We start from the raw sequence: 7,829 nt of genomic DNA, 5'->3' as shown, positions 1-7,829 counted from the left end.
AAGGTTTGAGTAGAGACCATGCATTCCTTGGTCATCTGAGGGAGCTAAGGTTGTAACGTTTGTTGAATTCATAACCAAACCACCTGGAGCATTGGCTACAAGTATCCATTCTAACCATGAAAGACTCCAGGGACGCAAAGAGAAGTTCAGATGAACTTTCCAACAGAAAGACGGACGATTCCAACAGAGATCATGATGACACACTGAGCGTAAATATATATATATTGATTGCAATTATTCCCGAATGAGTGAGCGTTCGTGTGCTAAGGATTCGCATTTAAATTATTATAATTATCAACTGTCTAGTGTCTTTCGTCTTTAACGTCCTTCTCAATCCCTTTGTTTACCAAGCCGCCATATCGGTTTAGCCCACTACGGAACATCCCCTATAATTTCCTTGTAACCGTATCTACTGTTTGTTTGTTATGCATTTCAGTGATTATTTAGTTAGTAAATAAATTATTAAGACAATTGATGTTGTCACGATTGTCGTAAGGAGAGGACCAAAACGCAGTGGGAAAATGTATACTCCTACTGAAAACACTGCTACTCCTACTGCTCTCTCCTCGTCTGCCCACGTGTTCTCGCACATCCCGAGAGCATCTGGTCAGCGGGGTGGTGGCACTGGAATCCTCATCTCTCCCAAGTGGACATTCTCTCTTTCTCCCCTGACTCATCTGTCTATCTCCTCCTTTGAATTCCATGCTGTCACAATCACTAGCCCATTCAAGCTTAACATCCTTACCATTTATCGCCCTCCAGGTTACCTTGGAGAGTTCATCAATGAGCTTGACGCCTTGATAAGTTCCTTTCCTGAGGATGGCTCACCCCTCACAGTTCTGGGTGACTTTAAGCTCCCTACGTCTACCTTTGACTCATTTCTCTCTGCCTCCTTCTTTCCACTCCTCTCCTCTTTTGACCTCACCCTCTCACCATCCCCCCCTACTCACAAGGCAGGCAATACGCTTGACCTCATCTTTACTAGATGCTGTTCTTCTACTAATCTCACTGCAACTCCCCTCCAAGTCTCCGATCACTACCTTGTATCCTTTTCCCTCTCGCTCTCCTCCAACACTACTCACTCTGCCCCTACTCAGATGGTATTGCGCCGTCGCAACCTTAGCTCTCTCTCTCCTGCTACTCTCTCCTCTTCCATCCGATCATCTCTTCCCTCTGCATCCTTCTCCAACCAATCTCCTGATTCTGCCTCCTCAACCCTCCTCTCCTCCCTCTCTGCATCCTTTGACTCTCTATGTCCCCTATCCTCCCAGCCGGCTCGGTCCTCCCCTCCTGCTCCGTGGCTTGACGACTCATTGCGAGCTCACAGAACAGGGCTCCGGGCAGCCGAGCGGAAATGGAGGAAAACTAGCCTCCCTGCGGACCTAGCATCTTTTCACTCCCTCCTCTCTACATTTTCCTCTTCTGTTTCTGCTGCTAAAGCCACTTTCTACCACTCTAAATTCCAAGCATCTGCCTCTAACCCTAGGAAGCTCTTTGCCACCTTCTCCTCCCTCCTGAATCCTCCTCCCCTCCCCCCCCCTCCTCCCTCTCTGCGGATGACTTCGTCAACCATTTTGAAAAGAAGGTCGACGACATCCGATCCTCATTTGTTAAGTCAAACGACACTGCTGGTCCTGCTCACATTGCCCTACCCTATGCTTTGACCTCTTTCTCCCCTCTCTCTCCAGATGAAATCTTGCGTCTTGTGACGGCCGGCCGCCCAACAACCTGCCCGCTTGACTCTATCCCCTCCTCTCTTCTCCAGACCATTTCCGGAGACCTTCTCCCTTACCTCACCTCGCTCATCAACTCATCCTTGACCGCTGGCGACGTCCCTTCCGTCTTCAAGAGAGCGAGAGTTGCACCCCTTCTCAAAAAACCTACACTCGATCCCTCCGATGTCAACAACTACAGACCAGTATCCCTTCCTTCTTTTCTCTCCAAAACCCTTGAGCGTGCCGTCCTTGGCCAGCTCTCTTGCTATCTCTCTCAGAATGACCTTCTTGATCCAAATCAGTCAGGTTTCAAGACTGGTCATTCAACTGAGACTGCTCTTCTCTGTGTCACGGAGGCTCTCCGCACTGCTAAAGCTAACTCTCTCTCCTCTGCTCTCATCCTTCTAGACCTATCTGCTGCCTTTGATACTGAGAACCATCAGATCCTCCTCACCACCCTCTCCGAGTTGGGCATCTCCGGCGCGGCTCACTCTTGGATTGCGTCCTACCTGACAGGTCGCTCCTACCAGGTGGCGTGGCGAGAATCCGTCTCTGCACCACGTGCTCTCACCACTGGTGTCCCCCAGGGCTCAGTTCTAGGCCCTCTCCTATTCTCGCTATACACCAAGTTACTTGGCTCTGTCATATCCTCACATGGTCTCTCCTATCATTGCTACGCAGACGACACACAATTAATCTTCTCCTTTCCCCTTCTGATAACCAGGTGGCGAATCACATCTCTGCATGTCTGGCAGACATATCAGTGTGGATGACGGATCACCACCTCAAGCTGAACCTCGGCAAGATGGAGCTGCTCTTCCTCCCGGGGAAGGACTGCCCTTTCCATGATCTCGCCATCACGGTGGACAACTCCATTGTGTCCTCCTCCCAGAGTGCTAAGAGCCTTGGCGTGACCCTGGACAACACCCTGTCGTTCTCCGCTAACATCAAGGCGGTGACCCGATCCTGTAGGTTCATGCTCTACAATATTCGCAGAGTACGACCCTACCTTACACAGGAAGCGGCGCAGGCCCTAATCCAGGCACTTATCATCTCCCGTCTGGATTACTGCAACTCGCTGTTGGCGGGGCTCCCTGCCTGTGCCATTAAACCCCTACAACTCATCCAGAACGCCGCAGCCCGTCAGGTGTTCAACCTTCCCAAGTTCTCTCACGTCACCCCGCTCCTCCACACACTCCACTGGCTTCCAGTTGAAGCTCGCATCTGCTACAAGACCATGGTGCTTGCCTACGGAGCTGTGAGGGGAACGGCACCTCCGTACCTTCAGGCTCTGATCAGGCCCTACACCCAAACAAGGGCACTGCATTCATCCACCTCTGGCCTGCTGGCCCCCCTACCTCTGCGGAAGCACAGTTCCCGCTCAGCCCAGTCAAAACTGGGCTGCTCTTGCACCCCAATGGTGGAACAAGCTCCCTCACGACGCCAGGACAGCAGAGTCAATCACCACCTTCCGGAGACACCTGCAACCCCACATCTTTAAGGAATACCTGGGATAGAATAAAGTAATCCTTCTAACCCCCTCCCCCCCAAAAAAGAAAAAGATATAGATGTACTATTGTAAAGTGGCTGTTCCACTGGATATCATAAGGTGAATGCACCAATTTGTAAGTCGCTCTGGATAACAGCGTCTGCTAAATGACGTAAATGTAAAATGTATACTCATCTTCTTTTTTATTTGAAGAAGGAAAAAGAAAATAAACATGTATACAAAACAAACGACTCCAAACAGTCCCGTCAGGTGCAACAAACACTAAACCAGGAAATAACTACCCACAAACCCCCATAGAACAAACACCCCTATAAATAGGACCTTCAATCAGAGGGAACGAGAAGCAGCTGCCTCCAATTGAAGATCAACCCAATAAACACCACATAGAAATAGACAAACTAGAAAATAACATAGAAATACACTAACATAGAACATAACCCAAACAACCCCGAAACACCCTAAACAAACACCCCCTGCCACGCCCTGACCAAACTACAATAACAAACAACCCCTTTTACTGGTCAGGACGTTACAGATGTATGGATGATTCATAGTGAAGTCTGGGTTCGTGCAGATAACCAACAATTTACGACATTTGGAATGAGACTAATGTGAGGTAAAGGATAATTCATTAATTAGAAGACTAATTGATCCGATATTAAAATATCAGAAAAGTTATATAAGGAAAATTATAACTTTGTAATCTGAAGATTTTCCTTGGTGCCCCGACTTCCTAGTTAATTACATTTACATGATTAGTTTAATCACGTAATAATAAGTACAGAGAATTTATTTGATAAAATAACAGTCTTCACTTTAATGATGCCAAAGACACGACAACATTATTATTAGCTTCTTCAGGAGCTCTAGAACAAAATATGTATTTGGTCTAGACACTGTATTCCTGACGAGACAAACTATTATCTGATTGTGCCTATTGGACATCTAGTTAATCTGTCCATCAAATATTGGTTCTTTCCCAATGCTTGGAAGTCTGCTGCAGTGATACCCGTTTTAAAATCTGGTGACCCAACACTGGTGGAAGATTACTGACCTATAAGTATTCTTCCAGTGGTATCAAAAGTAGCTGAAAGATGGCTGGCTGATCATCTGACTGATCACCTCATTAAAGGGTAACTCCATACATCAAATGCAATTTGGATTCAAAAGTAACCATTCTACCAAAACAGCCAATTGCTATATTCTATATTAAATCTATATTAAATCTATATTCTATATTCTATATTAAATCTAAACTGGACATACAGTACCAGTCAAAAGATTGGACAAACCTACTCATTCAAGTGTTTTTCTTTATTTTTACTATTTTCTACATTGTAGAATAATAGTAAAGACATCAAAACTATGAAATACACATATGGAATTGTGTAGTAACCAAACAAGTGTTAAACAAATCAAAATATATTTTAGATTTGAGATTCTACAAAGTGGCCACCCTGCCTTGATGACAGTTTTGCACACTCTTGGCATTCTCTCAACCAGCTTCACCTGGAATGCTTTTCCAACGGTGTTCACACTGAGCACTTGTTGGCTGTTTTTCCTTCACTCTGCGGTCCAACTCATCCCAAACCATCTCAATTGGGTTGAGGTTGGGGGATTTTGGAGGCCAGGTCATCTGATGCAGCACTCCATCCCTCTACCTCTTGGTTAAATAGCCCTTAGACAGCCTGGAGGTGTATTGGGTTATTGTCCTGTTGAAAAACAAATGATAGTCCCACTACAAAGCGCAAACCAGATGGGATGGCGTATCGCTGCAGAATGCTGTGGTAGCCATGCTTGTTAAGTGTGCCTTGAATTCTAAATAAATCACTGACACTGTTACCAGCAAAGCACCCCCACACCATTACATTTTACATTTACATTTTAGTCATTTAGCAGACGCTCTTATCCAGAGCGACTTACAAATTGGTGCATTCACCTATAATATCCAGTGGAACAACCACTTTACAATAGTGCATCTAAATCTTTTAAGGGGGGGGTTAGAAGGATTACTTTATCCTATCCCAGGTATTCCATCCATCACACCTTCTCCTCCATGCTTCATGATGGGAATCACACATCCGTTTACCTACTTTGTGTCTCACAAAAACACGGCGGTTGGAACCAAAAATCTCACATTTGGACTCATAAGACCAAAGGACAGATTTCCACCGGTCTAATGTCCATTGCTCGTCTTTCTTGGCCCAAGCTAGTCTCTTCTTCTTATTGGTGTCCTTTAGTAGTTTCTTTGCAGCAATTCGACCATGAAGGCCTGATTCATGCAGTCTCCTCATGCAGTCTCCTCAACAGTTGATGTTGAAATGTGTCTGTTACTTGAACTCTGTGAAGTATTTATTTGGGCTGCAATCTGAGACTGGTAACTCTGGGTCTTCCTTTCCTGTGGCGGTCCTCATGCGAGCCAGTTCTTCTGTATACCACCCCTACCTTGTCACAACACAACTGATTGGCTAAAATGCATTAAGAAGGATAGAAATTCCACAAATGAACTTTTAACAAGGCACACCTGTTAATTGAAATGCATTCCAGGTGACTACTGTATGAAGCTGGTTGTGAGAATGCGTTGAGTGTTTAAAGCTGTCATCAAGGCAAAGGGTGGCTACTTTGAAGAATCTTGTTTAACAATTTTTTGATTACTACATGATTCCATATGTGTTATTTCATAGTTTTGATTTCTTCACTATTATTCTACAATGTGGAACATAGCAAAACTAAAGAAAATCCCTTGAATGAGTGGGTGTGTCCAAACTTTTGGCTGGTACTGTAGGTGGTGAAGTCGTCACAGTCTTTTTGGATCTTAAAAGGGCCTTGAATCATGAGGTCCTCCTATCCAAACTATCCTCCTTAATGTATCCACTGAAGTTATTAGATGGATGTATTTCTTTCTGACAATCAGAAGTCAAAGGGTTTGTTTGGGGTACACTCAGTTGGACTCTCTTTGCTATAACATTGGGGTCCCACAAGGGTCAATATTAGGCCCTCTTCTGTTTACCATCTATATAAATGATCTCCCACTTGCTTGCCCACAAGTTAACATGCAGATGCACATGATACAGTTCTGTACGTACACTAAAAAAATAGACAATTAGTTGTCAACAAGTTAACTGAAGCTATGGTACATGCTTCTAAATGGATGAGTAATTCTTGCTTGCATTTAAATATCGACAACACTGATTGTATGTACTTTTCTAAGAAATCCATTGATTCTTCCCAACGAGCTGTTCTTGTTAAGAGAATCTGAAACTTGTGTCTAACTTCAGGTATCCAACTTGACATGTAAGTAACACGTGAAGAGGTGGTTAACACGGTCAAGTTTGGATTACTTTAGCTTTATAAGACCTTTCCTTCCTCTGGAGGCCGCCAAACTATATAAGCATGCTATGATCTTTTCACATCTGAGATATTGCCTCACATGCTGGTCACAAGCATGCTGGTCACAAGCTTATTCTGAAACAAAATGAATCACTCTACAAAAACACACTTAAGATTTTCGATAACTAATCAAGCAGTTACCACCATTGTCATATCATTTACAAACATAATTTATTTAGTGTGGATAGCTTTAAGCAGTATGTAGATGCAAGCATTGTCTTTAAGATCCTGTGTGGTCTTGCCCCTCTACCCCTATGTCGGCATATCATGCTCAAGGAAAGCACCTCCAGGATAACAAGGGCAGTAACTAGAGGGGATTGCGTTGTCCCTTTTCATCACAGTAAAATCAGTCAATCGGCCTTCTCTGTTTGAGCTACAATATACTGGAAAGCAATGCCCTGCACTGATTATTGTATTTTTAAATTTAATTTGATAACATGGCTCAAATCTAGCCAAACCTGTACACATGAGTTATCTGTGGTTCCTCATATGTAAGATGACAGTTGATGATAGTGTTGTTGTTGTTAGAATTATATATTTTTGGATGTAATGTAATGTATTTGTATTTTGAATTGTTTTAGGGAGTATTTGTATACTGGCTGTTTAAAGGCCCTTACCTGCCCAGGGACTACAGGTGCAAATTAGCTTTTGGCTAATTTACATGGATGTTGCATTATTGTAATATTGATGTAGATTATTAATGTACACTGTCCCCTATAAATAATTTTTTGTGTATTTATTTATTTGAATTTTTTTATTTCACCTTTATTTAACCAGGTAGGCCAGTTGAGAACAAGTTCTCATTTACAACTGTGACCTGGCCAAGATAAAAAGCAGTGTGACAAAAACAACAACACAGAGTTACACATAAACAACCGTACAGTCAATAACACAGTAGAAAAATCTATGTACAGTGAGTGCAAATGTAGAAGAGTAGGGAGGTATGGGAATAAATAGGCCATAGAGGCAAAATAATTACAATTGAGCATAAACACTGGAGTAATAGATGTGCAGATGATGATGTGCAAGTAGAGATACTGGGGTGCAAGAGCAAGAGGATAAGTAACAATATGGGCATGAGGTAGCTGGGTGTGCTATTTACAGATTGGCTGTGTACAGGTACAGTGATCGGTAAGCTGCTCTGACAGCTGATGCTTAAAGTTAGAGAGGGAGATATAAGACTCCAGCTTCAGTGAATTTTGCAATTCCAGAGA

The sequence above is a fragment of the Salmo salar genome, chromosome 14, assembly GCF_965601325.2.
Source record: "Salmo salar chromosome 14, fSalSal1, whole genome shotgun sequence".
In the NCBI taxonomy this organism is placed as follows: Eukaryota; Metazoa; Chordata; class Actinopteri; order Salmoniformes; family Salmonidae; genus Salmo; species Salmo salar.
This window is presented reverse-complemented; position numbering follows the sequence as displayed.